The following is a 15,626-nucleotide window of genomic DNA, read 5'->3' on the forward strand; positions in this document are numbered from 1 at the left end:
TACCTTGAAAAAGTAATTTAGTTACTTTACTGATGACTTGATTTCAAAAGTAACTAAGTGAGAAAAAAGTAACTTTTTCCTTACTTTCAGCAGCTGCCAAGTGGCAGGAATATCACTTATCCACAGTGCAAATGTACGCCACACAAGTTACAGTTACATCAACATGAACCAATAACTTAAATATTAGTGTAGTTGAAGCCACATTAAATCACCAACTTAATGCAGACTTGACATGACAACACAGGACAGTAAGTACCTAAATGTAAACAAGCACACCATTCTCAGTACACTTCTCGAAAGACTCTGAACTGATAGATAGATAGATAGATAGATAGATAGATAGATAGATAGATAGATAGATAGATAGATAGATAGATAGATAGATAGATAGATAGATAGATAGATAGATAGATGGATGGATGGATGGATGGATGGATGGATGGATGGATGGATGGATGGATGGATGCCAATTGTGGTCCATGAAGGCAGCTACTGTGTGTGTGTGTGTGTGTGTGTGTGTATATTGGTATATTGTGCCTGGATGGGTTTTGTCCGGGTACTCCAGTTTCCTCCCACATCCCAAAAAATATGTATGGTAGGTTGATCGAAGACTCTAAATTGCCTGTAGGTGTGAATGTGAGTGTGATTGGTTGTTTGTTTCTTTGTGCCCTGCGATTGGCTGGCGACCGGTTCAGGGTGTACCCCGCCTCCTGGCCGAAGGTAGCTAGGATAGGCTCCAGCACTCCCGCGACCCTTGTGATGATAAGTGCAACGGAAGATGAATGAATGAATGTGTAACTACATACAAGCGGTAAAGAAAAGGGATGGATGGATGGATTTAGTACCGCACACTTCAGTATGAATAATTAGCCCACAATGCACTGCGCTTAACATGCCAGTAAAACTTTATTCTTAAGGTGTAAATAAAAAAGTAACAACAATTGAATACACCTTTTACTAAGGAAAATAATGCACCGTCACTGTGCAATGCAGAATCAACAATCACCTCCCAATAGCTTTCTTGTGGTTTGTGTGAACAGTTAAAGGCTGTTGATTGGTTGGACAGTGAGTTTTTGGGTCACCACGCACAAATCAGTACTTGATGAGATACATTGCTGACTCAAAAGTAACTGTTCATGGTTAGAAAAAGTAACTGTAGTCTGATTACTTTCCTGGTGGAAATAACACATTACATTGCTCATGACTCAAAATGGCCAGTTTTGGCTGGCATCACTGCTCTTCAATTGAGTACTATGAAGTTCTGTCTTACACGTTTTCAGCAACTATCTTCAAACAGGTATAATGTATTTAGAAACAAATCTCTGAATTCACTTTGCAGGGTTCACTGTGAATTTACTTTAGCCAGTGGTGAAATTCATTTGCAATCTGTACACAGCAGGGTGCATGTCTCCTGCTCTGGAGGGAGTCTCAAAGTCTGCAGAAGTCTCAAATAACACCACGAGCAATGAAAGTTCATCCATCCATCCATTTTCTGTGCTGCTTATCCTCAATAGGGTCATGGGCGAGCTGTAGCCTATCCCAGCTGACTCTGCGCAAGCGGCGCGGTACACCATGAACTCGGGCACACATAAACAAACAACTATTCGTACTCACATACACACCGATTAGATGGTTCCTTAAAAAACAACATGTTGCCAGAGGTAAAGTCACTAAATAAAGCAACAAAGTTTCTAAGTTGGCAACACTGAGTAGCCGCTCACTAGCCTCGGCCCCTGTTGTCATGGTATCAAAAGTCATATTCTGCAATTGCATGAGAAGGAACGCACCCTCCCAAAATGTAGTAATTTGAACAAGAGGGTGACAGGTGGATGTTAAGTGTCCTGTAATTCTTTATCCTTGTGTATTTTGGACACAGATACATTTTACTAAGATGCCTTTGAACCATTTTGTGGAAAGAATGCTCCTTAAATATTACACAGAGAGCACCCAAATGAACTTGAATGATGTGCCCCGATACAGACACGCTAATCTGAGTTGACCTATACAAGTACCTGATTCTGCTTCTTCTCTGTAAGACCCTCAAACAGAGGTTCCTGTTGACAGGAAGTTACTTTTTTTTTGCTGATCAGTGGCAAGACAAAGAAACGAGGTGTGTCTGTGCGTATGTGTGGATGTGTGTGTGTGTGTGGGTGGGTGTATGGCTTGAGATCAGACCCTCCCTGCCATCCAGGCCTCCTTTGCACATCTGTAACTCATTTTAGCTATCTCTAATTTGCTGCTTGGAGGAGAAGCCAACAATTCCAAACACACAGAGTAAAATCCCATCATCCTCTGCTTTCAGTAGTCTTGACAAACGTGCAGGACAGAATGAGCAGAACAGGTTGTAGGACATTGTCAAACAGTGCGGCAGATGCTACATGCACATGCGACCGCAAACTCATAAAAGCAAGGAAGCTTAGCGAGCGGCACACCATACGGAAGACTGTTATTGAGCCTCGTTAAAAGCATGTAGTGGGCGAAGGATTACTGAGCTGCTGCTGTGGCGTGTGTGTTTTTTTTCAGCCCGGGTGGGGGAATTGAATAGATGTGCGGCGGGATATTTGTGGAGAAAATTTTGCTTTTTTTGTGCGATGCTCGCAGCCATTTTAGTGCTGTCTGGGTGTTTTGGCAAATCATCTGCCATAAATTAAAGATGGAATATGTGCTCAGATTAGAAGTAGTGTGAGGGTGAGAAAAGAAAGTGAAAAGGCCTGCAACAAGTAAGAATTCATTATGTGTGAGAGAGGCAGGGAAGGGAGGAGAATGTGAAAACAAAAGAGGGAAAGAAGAAAAATATGGCTGGGGTCAGTGAACCTCAGGGTTAGGGATAACAGACGGCAGCTCGGTCCGGGGGGAGTAGTATGGAATAACAGTATCCAGGGCTCTGATTCACGGCCCATCGGCAGCCATTTCCACCCAACGTTGCAAATATTGTTTCCGCACAGTCGCATGGACATGGACACACGTACATACACACACACACACAAACACACACACACTTACCCAGAAACGTGGGCCCACACAAGCAACATCCATTACACAAAGACGCACCCCCGCTAATGGACTGTTATTAAAGACATGCATCACACCACGTCGCCCACGACCACACACAGAGGCGAGCGGCACATCGCTTACAGACACACACTAATGGGATTTCTGTGCACAACTGTATCATTGAGCAAATAATCCTCAGTGACAGTGAGGCGATGTTCTCCAACTTCAGGAATCCCCCAAAACGTTTTTCAGACAGTTTTATCACATCTTCCATGATATTTCTAATGAAATGATAGGTGGAGAAAAAAGACTCATTTCATGCAGTGGCATTTGTCATCAATGAAAGGTCTTTAGTGCTGGATGATTGACAGGTGACACCTCCATGTGTGATGGAACGCAGAGGAACAATGTGTCAATGGAATCGACCTTTAACCTTTGCTCAGGATCATGGCCCTCAAGGAGACAACTCTTTGTTTTTATCTTATTGGGGTTTTGAAGTAGACTTTGGTGCAGGCAGCGTGGGTTCAGTTCCCACTGCAGTGACAGCGCAAATGGTTGGTTGTCCATGTCTATATGTGCTCTGTGACTGATTGGTGACCTGTGTAGTCTGCCTTTTGCCTGAAGTCAGCTGGGATAGAATAACAGAATAATCGGTATTGAGGATGGATGGATGCGTTTTGAGGTATTTCTCACCTATGGAAGAGCAAGTATCATTAGATTTCTTCAGGCCTCACAATTTGTGTTAGACCATTTACCACACATGTCTTTGTTGAAATGATATCAGTACTGATTATAGGGCCGATTATGAGCATTTTCTGTACTGTATTACTGTACAGTAATACTGTATTATGCTGTTTTGTTGGGTGTGTTAAGAGTAATTTGTCCTAACCCGATCTGCTCAGAAAACAGTTGGGCCAACAATTATAAATGCCAATGGAGCCTCTCATGTTCTCCCTGTGTTTGCGTGGGTTTTGTTTCTGACTTCCTCCCACACTCCAAAGAAATTTGTTTAAATGAAATGTTTAAACTGTCAATAGGTGTGAATGTGACTGTTTGTCATCCTTTGCAACGGACTGGCGACCAGTCCAGCATGTTTCTAACTGTCTCGCCGAAAGTCAGCTGGGAAAGGCTGCAGTTACTCGCAAGAAAATGTATGGCTTAATCGTGGAGGTGTACCTATATGTAGTTCTGGAAAGGGTTTCCTTCCAATCTAGCAGCAATTCAGAACATTATCATAACATATGGTATTGTAGATGCTTTTGTCTAAAGTGGCTTCTGGGTGATTTTAATGTGGGAGGCCCCACTGTAAATCAAACATTGTTAGCACTGTCACTCTTGACCTCATCAACATTGCTTTATTTGACATATTTATGTCCCCTCTGCTTGTTTGAATACATAATGCTGTTGTGGAGAAGCACGTCATGAAAACACGTCTTCCATGGGTTATTAATAATCAGCCGGTGTAGCATGCACGTTTGTATTTGGAATTTGTCTCAGTTTTGCTGCAATTGAAGCCTTTTGTCTAACAAACAATTTGTCAGTGATGCATTGAACGCCAGCTCTAATTTGATTGTCTGTGAAATGTGTCTCAGTTGTTGTGTGAGCTCCGCTGCCTTCTCTTACCCCTACAGGTGCGCGCATGTGTGCATTTGGCCGTGGGCAAGGATGAGCCGAACCCCGAAGGCTTGGCAATTACAACTAAACGGCATAATCGGACATGATGGATGACTGTTGCCTTTCGCCGATGTCTAGACGCCAGCTCCAAAAGTGCAACAAGGTTAGAGCAGAGTGGGAGATGATGAAATATTTAATAATTTTGTTCTGCTTTGCTCCAGCCTGGTTCCATGCCAACATCTCAAACACATGCCTGGTAGGGATACTTGTTGGCGGGGGTACGCTGACAGTCGGCTATGTCACTGTACTTTATTCTGCAATTTAGGCAAAACAGGCACAGGTATTGCAATGGAAATATTGATCAAAAAAAGACAAATGGAATTGCAGATTTCGTGCTTTGCAAAGGGCAGCACCGTTAGTGGTTGACCCTCCTGGACAAGCTGACAAATTGTGTTAAATATTTACCACGGTTTCATCAATAGGTGGCACTGTGTGACCAAAAGATGTTATGCCTTGGTTCGCTACTGTGGGGAGGAAGCGAATCATTTGTCCAGCCGACTAAACGCAATACTGGAAAAATGAGGTGTGGTGTTGTGATTCCTGTGGCTCGACTGGCTCCCTTTTTTCCCCCTGATTTTTGTATTTCTCGGAGTCAGAGGAGACCTGTGAGTTGGGCCTGCAGGCTACAAGTGATCAGAGTTCATAATTGATCAATTTGGTATCTGAGGTAACCATGAAATGTCAAATCGATGGAACAATGAATTGCATTGAAACAGCTGGAAAACAAACAAACATGAGAATGTGATGTGTTAGCTATAGGCAAGTGGACTGTACTGTAGATTAAGAACTTGTCTGTGCTGCACTCGGAGAAAAGGAGTAGCGGCCATCTCAGCTTTACTTTTTAATTACCCAGAAGGCTGACTGCTTAGTAAAAAGTGAGAGTCACCGAGGGGGATGAGAGGTGAAGATGAGGAAAACAGACATCTTGCCTAAAGAGGTGACAATGAAAGAGGTCAGTCAGCAGCCGTCAGCACCCTCATCATCGATAAAAAGCAGATGCAGATGTAACAGAAGTGAGCAAGCAGAGGTATTTTGCAATGCAGCTCTTGTTCCCTGGCTTCCTGTCAGGAGATTCTTTGATTGTGCATGTTCTTCCTGATATGTGACATCACCAAGCTCCACTTTTCCCATGAGAGCCTCGTTACCCACGATTCCAGAGGTTGACAGCATTGTTGTCGTTAGACGGAACGGTTCTACTTCTTTTTCGGCTCTTTATGATTTGCCAATAACCGCAGGCAGCGCTGTCAGTCGAGAGCATCAGACAGATGTTCGGGAAGAGAAAAAAGTAACACAGAAATAGACTTGATCCCAGAGAGAACACAGACTTCACGTCAAATGAGGTTTTCAGCACTGCTTCTGACCCGGCTACGAATGCTTGCTACTGCACGTGGACCATAATAATCATACTCCTTTGATCACATTCATATTTTTCCAGGCATGACTCCCATGCGCTTGATTTAGCAGCCGTGGAGATGAGAAAGTCTTACGCACAGCAGCCTGTCTCATTGTTGTCTCGTCTCTGCTGCCCAAGGAGGAAAATGCCCTCAGGCAGTGTGCGAAGCAACCTCCATAACACATTTCTCATGTCTTTCCCTTGCCCGCGCACCAGTTCGTCTCTGATATTCCTTCCCTCAGAGGTCTCTTTAGCATTACAAAAATCCAGTCAATAAAACTCCAGTATGTTCGCGTCAAAATATCCATTCATTTTGCTATAGTGCCCTAGTTCTCATTAGGGCGGGTTGCAGCCTAATCCAGCTGATTTGGGACGAGAGACAAGGTACACCCTGGACGGACGGCCACATATAGATCATTTTCCAAATGGCTTTTGATGCATTGTTTTGCTCTGGTGCTTTGCTTGAGCAGACACATTTGATAGCCAATGTCAAATAAATGGTGAACTACTGTGCAAAAAAAAAAAAAACTGGTGGGGGGACAAAGTCCCATTTGACTGTTTATTGGCACCAATTTGGAATCAGGGCCAGAAGATTGTCTTTCACGAATCCGCAGAGCTCATCTCACTCCAGATACGGCAGATGCCTAGTCCATGCACATTTTGTTGAAGGTAAGCTTCAACACTTAGGAAACATGTTATATACGGAACATCCAGAACAAATCTCCATTTTCAATGTTTACATTTTTGATCAGTACTCTAAATTAAGAAGGATTTATAAAATGTATATATTGCATTGGATATTGGTTGATTGTTGCCATGGTATTATATTAAACATACATACACATCAGAAATGTGGGTTTATTTGATTACCGGTATGGCAGCTGACTCCTACGATGCTAACATCTAGTTAGCCTTGAGGCTAATGTTAGGCAAAGTCAGTGCAGTTTAGCTAAAGTAAACCAAGCTATCAAGGATGCAGGTGTCATGAACGGAACAGAGGATAGGACCCAAAAATGCACGACTCCAAAACAAATGGACAGTTTCAAAAAGAAAGGTTTAATATATGGGGAGAGGTCGGTACACAGGCAGGCAATCCAAAAAAGGCAACAGTATCCAAAAAGTGAGGCAAAAAGGCGAGGTCGATAATCGGAACAGGGTCTAGTCTTACTGTGAGTCTTTGACGTGGAAACAAGGAATGCTGGAACGCGACGACAAGGTACAACGAACTGGCGACGAGAAAGAATGAGACACGAGGTTAAATGTAAGGGGTAATTACTGTGAACGAGGCACAGGTGGTGAAGATGCTCTCAGGAGCAGGTGTGTGTGAAACAGGGGGAAGACAACAACCGGAACACACCCATGACAGTACCCCCCCCCCTTAACAGACGCCAGACGGCCCGATAGCCCCTGGATGCGCAACGTGGAAGTCCCGAATGAGCGAGTTATCCACGATAAACACAGACGGCACCCATGAACGTTCCTCAGGCCCGTAGCCCTCCCAGTCCACCAGATATTGAAACCCCCTCCACCTCCGACGAGACGACAACAGCCGCCTCACAGTGAAGACAGGGGGGGAAGAGGGGGCCTGGAAGGCGGGACCAGAGGGGACTCCAGGGCGGGCTTGAGCAGGCTGATGTGAAAAGCAGGGTGGACCCGCATCGACCTTGGGAGCCTAAGCTTCACAGTGACAGGGTTGATGATCTTTGTGATGGGGAAGGGCCCAACAAACCTGGGAGCGAGCTTCTTGGACTCCACCCGGAGTGGAATATGCTTGGTCGAGAGCCAAACTCGCTGACCCACTTTGTAGTTCGGGGCCGGTGTCCTCTGACGGTCAGCAGCGGTTTTGTAGGGCTCGCTCCCAGGCCCTCCTGCAGCGTCTCACCAAGGTCAATTCTGCTGTGACTGTGGACTCTGGGGCTATGGCAGGAAATAGAGATGGTTGGTAACCATGCACAACGTGAAAAGGCGATAGACCAGTGGATGCAGAGGGGAGGGAATTGTGAGAGAATTTGACCCAAACCAGTTTCTGAGACCAGGATCGTGGCTCCTGTGAAGCGAGACATCGGAGCCCAGATGACAGACTGGCTGTAGCACCTATGAGATTGCAAAACACCTTCCATAATTGTGAAATGAATTGTGGACCCCTTTCGGATACTACATTCTTGGGGAAACCATGGAACTTGAATACCTGGTGTATGATTAACTCGGCAGTGTCTTTAGCTGAGGGGAGTTTCGGGAGTGCAATGAAGTGTGCCATTTTAGAGAACCTGTCCACGACTGTGAGAATGGTGGTATTTCCTTTCGAGGCCGGTAAACCCGTCACAAAGTCTACGGAGATGTCTGACCAAGGATGTTGTGGTATTGGCAGGGGTCGCAACTCCCCAGAAGGACGTTTACGAGAGGGCTTGTTAGCAGCACATACCTGGCAAGCATTGACATAATTGGTAACATCCCTTCTAACATTGGGCCACCAAAAGTGCTGTTTGACCACAGATTGAGTCTAGGCAATGCCTGGGTGACATACAGTCCGGTTAGTGTGAGCCCAGTAGATGACTCTTCCCCTTAAGGTCGGAACCACATAAAGCCTGTTTTCAGGGCAATTTTCAGGGCTAAGAGTGTTCTTCAGAGCCTCCTTTACCACATACTCAATGTCCCAAACAAAAGCAGAAACGAAAAGTGACTTGGGGAAAATGGTTTTAGGGTCGGACAAAGAATTCTCTGCGCCGAAAATGCGCGATAAAGCATCTGGCTTACCATTTTTAGAACCAGGTCGGTAGGATAAAGTGAAATTGAATCTAGTGAAAAAAAGAGCCCATCTAGCCTGCCTCACATTTAATCTCTTAGCAGATTTAAGATATTCAAGGTTCTTGTGATTTGTGCATACTACAAATGGAGTATGTGCCCCCTCTATCAAGTGCCTCCACTCCACCAAAGCCACCTTGACTGCCAGCAGTTCACAGTCACTAATGTCATAATTTCTCTCGGCTGGGGTCAGTTTTTTGGATAGATAAGCACAAGGATGTAATTTACCATCCTTGAGAGGTTAAATGCAAGGGGTAATTAGGGTGAACGAGGCACAGGTGGTAAAGATGCTCTCAGGAGCAGGTGTGTACGAGACAGGGGGAAAACAACAACCGGAACACACACCCATGACATTCAGGGTCATGAACTGAAACTTGGTTTTAGTTCTGCTTGTCTTCCCACACAGTTAGGCGGTAAGAGATGTTTGAATTGAGTAGGGATCGTAGTTTTTTTTTTTTTCCATTGCGGACACGTTGTCTTTGCAATTTCATCAAAATATTTCTACACACTGTCAATTTTTTAGCCCTCATCTTAGCACATCTCAGGATATTGGAAAATTGCTAACATGATATTAACTGAGGGTTTTGCAGAAAAAAATGAACGAACATAAAATGAAGTTGATCCACTAGTCTTTCTGTTTCAAGCTTAGTCTATCCTCCTAATCTCGACCTCTAACATGACAAACAAAGAAATAACTGACCACGTGATTGAAAACTATCTAGAGAACAGTAATCATTCACACTATGAACAGTGTATCTTCAATTAATGTAACATGCATTTTTGGGGGAATGTGGTAGAAAATCAACACAAGCAAGAACAAACTCCGTACAGAGTATTGGAAATTCAAACTTGGACCTCCTTACTGTGAACTACTTTTCATCCACGCTGCCGCAGCCAAACTTTGAACGCAACCAAACTAGATCCACCCGTGCAAATTTTTATAGCGCTTGACCCCACTAGGGTTGTGGCCGTGGGTGATCTGGAGCCTATCCCAGCTGACTTTGGGCAAAAGGCGGGTACATCCTGGATTGGTTGCCAGTCAATTACAGACATATAGACAAACAACCATTCACACACACACACACACACACACACACACACAGTCCCTTCAATGTATAAATTAGTCTTCGATGAACATTACATGCATGTCTTTGGATAGGAAATGAAGCCATACAAGCACGGGGAGAACGAAATCCACAGAGATGTTCCAACAGACATTCAAACCAGGTTCTCCTTAATGTGAGGCAGATGTACAAACCACTAGTTACCGTGCTGGCGCAACCAAACTCATTCCATCCATTTTACTTTAGAGCATCCTCCAGCTATAGAGCTAGATTTTATCACAGCTGACTTTGGGAAACAGGTGGGGTACACCCCGAATTCGTCATCACCCAATTACAGTGCATATACGGTATGGACAAACAAGCATTCGCACTCACATTAACAGCTGTGGGCAATTTAGAGTCTTCAATGAATCTAAAATGCATATTTTCAGAATGCGGGAGGAAGCCAGAGTACCTGGAGAAAACCCACGCAAGCACAGCGAGAAACAAACTCCACACAGGGGGGCCTGAGCTGAGATTCAAACCCACGACATCTGAGGTAGATGTGCAAACCACTATTGCACTGTGATGTCCTGTTTACACCAATATGATCATTGGAAAAATGGCAGAAACAAATGACGTGATGAAATAGCCACTGGCAGAGAAATCATTTTGTCCCAAATGTCAGCAGCCTGCTGTTCTGACAGTGAATAACAGAGCAGGAAAGTAGTTTCACCCTGCTAGCCTCCCGCCTTGACATTCACTGGGATATTTAACTTGCAAAAATCTTGACATTTCACTGCACACTTTAATAATGTCCTGAAATATGAATGAAGAGTGGAGTGAGTGGAACGGAGCTCCTCCAAGCTTTTGTTCATAGGTATTGATTGACACAGTGGCGGGAGGGCAAGCAGCAGGCCACCGGAGGGACACAGGGAGCCACTCTTTACTGATCGTCTGTTAACGCTGTCAATTTGTTTTGGCGGGGTGGTTAGAATGTCTGGCTCACAGTTGAGAGATCCTGGGTTTGAATCTTGGTTCCAGCCCTCTTGTGTGAAGTTTTTCTGTTCTCCTCGTGCTTGCTGGGTTTCCCTTTCCCTTTCTCTACGTGGGGTTTCTCTCGCTTTTCCTCCCACATTCTAAAAACATGGAGGCCTCTCACCCAAAGTCAACTCAGATGGACTCCAATTACACATGACCCTAACCAAGACAAGACATATAGAAAATGGATGTCTCGAGTTTGATTTTTTATGGCATCACCAGCCAATTCCCCCTCATTGAAACTTGCAAATCAGTTTAAAGTGGTTGCAAAAAATCTTTTTTATTAGATGTTAAATGTATCATTGTAGGCTAGGCTGCAGATGAATAAGTATACTTGACCATGGAAAATAGAAACACAAAGTGTTGATCATTATTATTTTTTTTAAAATGACCTTTTATTGTACCTTGTGTCTCTGCACTATGGGACATTTCAGAAATGTAGAAAAATGAGCGACAATTAAGCTTCTTGACTACATCCTTCAGTTCAATTACATTTCTTTTTGACACCTAATTGGTTTACAGGCAAATGAGTCTGGACGGCACTAGCAAAAACAAAGTAGATTTCCCTCCCTGAACTATATTGGAATACATCTGAGTAATGAGTGTGCCTGACACTCTTAAATGCTACACAGTAACAATAGAGAGTGTTTTGCTCTTACCTTGAAGCATTTTTAAGTTAGTCCAGAATTGATGAGCAGACTGACCGCTTGCCTGCATGGCTCATTGTGTCCCTAACGTACAGACTAAAAACTGTGAGTGGGTTCGTAGCATAGAAGGTCAACTGCTCAAGTCAAGCTGTGCTAATGAGCTCGATCCTATTGTTGTGTCGCCTACGCAATGTTGACTCACAAGCTCTGATTGATCTCTTTAGTCTTCAACAAACGACACCTTCTCTGCCTACTCAGTGACATTCCAACCCCTCTTCTTACGGATGTATTTTTAGTTTAGTTTAATATGGATCTTTACTTTCTCCATTTCAACTTTCAAAACATTCCTTTTTGGATTTCGTTTACCATGACATGGATCACAAAAATCCCTGCTAGTTCAGGTGCTTGGAACCAATCGTGTTCAGCCTGGGTTTACCTGAAAGGCAAGCACTCTTACTCGATTATTCATAAAGTGGTCAAGTGAAGCTTTTCTGAAAACAGACAAGGTTTAGACCACCATTGACCATCTACTTATCTTTGCTCACAGGCCACAACATTAAGTACATCTTGCTCCATCCAATAAGATTTATGCCTTTGTTAAGGTAAAAATCATTTAGTTTTGATTGGTGCTGTTAGAAAGCTATAAATATCAAATTAGGTTTTATTTATTTAATTTGCAGTTGTGTAGGTCCACACCACTGTAACCATACACCCATAATAATGAACACAGTTACTGTATATTAAATTCAATGTAAAAAGACAGAATTTTTGTGCAGTCCTTGTGTTAAATCTCATTTGATCAGGAGTGGGAAAGTATGTACAGCGGGCCCGCTCTATTGTATAATCTGGCCCAATGAGGTTTATATTATCAGGAGTTCTGTCATATTTATTGCATTAATGTAGCATTTCTCCCTAATATTGTTAAAATAAAATGTATTTATACATATTTATTCATTCATATCAGTAGATATGTTCATTGATTTACCGTTAATGATGAAATTAAATAAATATTTGTAAAATAAATAAAATTTTGCATATATGCTGTCAATATATGTATAATTACATTGATTATGAATAATTAATAAAATAATACATTATTATTGCAGATTTTATTATATATTTTACATACACATTTGAAGTATTTTGTTTTTACCTCAGCGGCACGGTGAACGACTGGTTAGCACTGCCTCACGGTTCTGAGGACCCGGGTTCGGCCTCGCCTGTATGGAGTTTGCATGTTCTCCCCTTGCCTACGTGGGTTTTCTCCGGGTACTCTGGTTTCCTCCGACATCCCCAAAACACCCATGGTAGGTTAACTGGAGACTTTAAATTGTCGGTAGGTGCGAATGTGAGTGCGAATGGTTGTTTATATGTGTGATCTGCGCTGGTGCCAGTTCAGGGTGTACCCCACCTTTCGCCCAGAGTCAGCTGGGGTAGGGTCCAGCACTCCCGTGACCCTCGTGAGGATAAGCGGTACAGAAAATGGATGGATGGTTGTTTTTACCTCATCTACAAATGACCTAGCTAGCCCACGTGTCCCTTTTGAAAATCAAATATGACCATTGAGCACAAAGGTTTGCCAACACCTGCATTAGATATGTGCAGGTACAATATACCTAATGAATGTTTTGTATAGGCTAATACATAGTTGTTGTTTTTTTGCAGGACAGGGGCATCATTTATTCCAGTCGTATCTTGGTGGGTCTTTTTCTCACTGCCCTGTGTGTTGTGTGTATGTGTGAGAGTGTGTGAGTATGTGTTCAAATGGGTGTTTCTGTGACAGCCTGATTTACAGGCCGGTGGTGTGTTTAATGGAGCCGATGAAGCAATGATCGCTCAGCCGATCCTTTCTGCCCTTCCTTACACATGCTGGCTGGGGATGATGCTTCCACACACACAAGATCTATGAGATGCAGGACACACACGGACGCACACAAGCACACTCACATACACTCATACACGCAAACATAGACAAATCTGGCATTACTAGGAATAATCCAACAGCCAATTTGCTAGAGGGATATACTTTTTTCCTTTATTCATCCATTTCCTCTGCTTTTTACAAGGCAATTTGTTTTCTTGTCAGCTGGGGTAAGAATCGACAAATCCATTACCATACCCCACTCCCTGCTTCCTTATATAAAATACAAACACGCACACAAACATGCATGCACAGACACACACAGACACACATGCGCAAACACACACACACACACACACACTCCATCCACTCACCAGATCATCCTTTTACGATTAAGCTGTGTCCTCCCAAAAGAGGTGCAGTGTAATCATGAAAGTGTCACATTTCAGCTGAGAAAAGAGGAAATGTGTCCTTCAGGGTCACTCAAAAATGTGTTCCTGTTCACTCTCGCTTCTCCTACCATCTGGCACCGTTTCCACTTTACAACACACTCTCTATCTCTTTATTCTCCTCACCCAATTCCTGTTCTCTTTAATTGCACCCTGCATTGGACCTCTTCTCGCTCATTCCTTGTCTTTCTTGATCCTGTCTTTACCGTCCATTCCTCTTTGGTCTTATTATGCCCTCCGCTGCCTTCCTTTCACCATTTTTCTCTCGATGCGACAGAGGTTCAATAAGCAGTGCCTCCAGAGTTGTCTTGCACAGTCAGTGGCCAATTACCCACTCACTCTCCCTGTCCTCGGGGATGGACAGGATTTGCAGGATCTGTCGTCTGACCAGACACACACACAAGCACACACTCTGAGTCTTGGACACCTGTCATTTGGGCCAACACTAACCAACAACTGCTGGCTTGCCAGCCAGACACATGGGGTGATGGGACAGGAAAGAGCAAAAACAGTAGTGATATACATGTTAGACAAGCAGACAACGGCATCAGAAAGAAGAAGAATATGAGAAAGAGGTGCTGTCATATGTGTGTGTGTTCCGGGTTTTGTCTTCCCCCCCTGTTTCACACACACCTGCTCATGTGAGCATCTTCATCACCTGTGCCTCGTTCACCCTAATTACCCCTTGTATATAACCTCGTGTCTCGTTTCCTCTCGTTGCCAGTTCGTTGTACCTTGTCGTCGCGTTCCAGCATTCCTTGTTTCCACGTCATAGATTCACAGTAAGACCTGACCCTGTTCCGATTATCGACCTTGTCTCTTTGCCTCATGTTTTTGGATACTGTTGCCTCTCTTGGATTGCCTGCCTGTGTACCGACCTATGCCCGTCTATTAAACCTCTCTTTTCGGAAACTGTCAATTTGTTTTGGAGTTGTGCATTTTTGGGTCCTATCCTCTGTTCCGTTCATGACAGAACGAACTGGCCAGAACATGGACCCAGCAGACTCAGACCCGGTGCGCGAAGCCCTTCAAGCGCAGGGTCAACGCCTCGCGAAGCAGGATGAGCAGATTGCCGCCCTCCACCTTCATCTAGAGGGACTGTCAAGGAATCAGGACAATATGATGAGACAGGTGGCCTCGCAGTTTGAACTTCTTTTGAAATTTTTTCAAGAGAAAGAACCAGTGGGCACCACACCCAGTACTGCCACGGTATTTCCGTGTGAAGTAGTCACCATGCAGCCACCTGCCACCTCCGCTGCTGTCTGCCCACAGCTCTCTCGACCGGAGAGGTTCTCTGGAGAATCTGGGAACATTAAGCCGTTCATCACGCAGCCGTTCATCACGCAGCCCACCGAGCGGGCAAAGATCGCATTCGTCATTTCCCACCTGACTGGTCGTGCGGAGGCGTGGGCTACTGCTGAATGGAGCCGCAATTCCGCCGCGTGTCATTCATGGGCTTTTTTCGTCAAGACTATGGAGCAAATTTTTCAATTTTCCACTCTGATCGTGAGGCAGCTCGCTCCCTTGTCACCTTACAACAAGGCAAGCGCAGGGTGTCAGATTACGCGATTGAGTTTCGCATTCTAGCAGCTGAGACTCATTGGAATAATCGGGCGCTACTCGATGGCTTTTTTCAAGGACTATCCCCCGCCGTCAAGGATAATTTAGTTTATCATTTGGACACTCTCATCGCTCTCGCCCTCAAGATCGACAGAAGGCTTT

This window comes from Phyllopteryx taeniolatus, chromosome 1, assembly GCF_024500385.1.
Source record: "Phyllopteryx taeniolatus isolate TA_2022b chromosome 1, UOR_Ptae_1.2, whole genome shotgun sequence".
In the NCBI taxonomy this organism is placed as follows: Eukaryota; Metazoa; Chordata; class Actinopteri; order Syngnathiformes; family Syngnathidae; genus Phyllopteryx; species Phyllopteryx taeniolatus.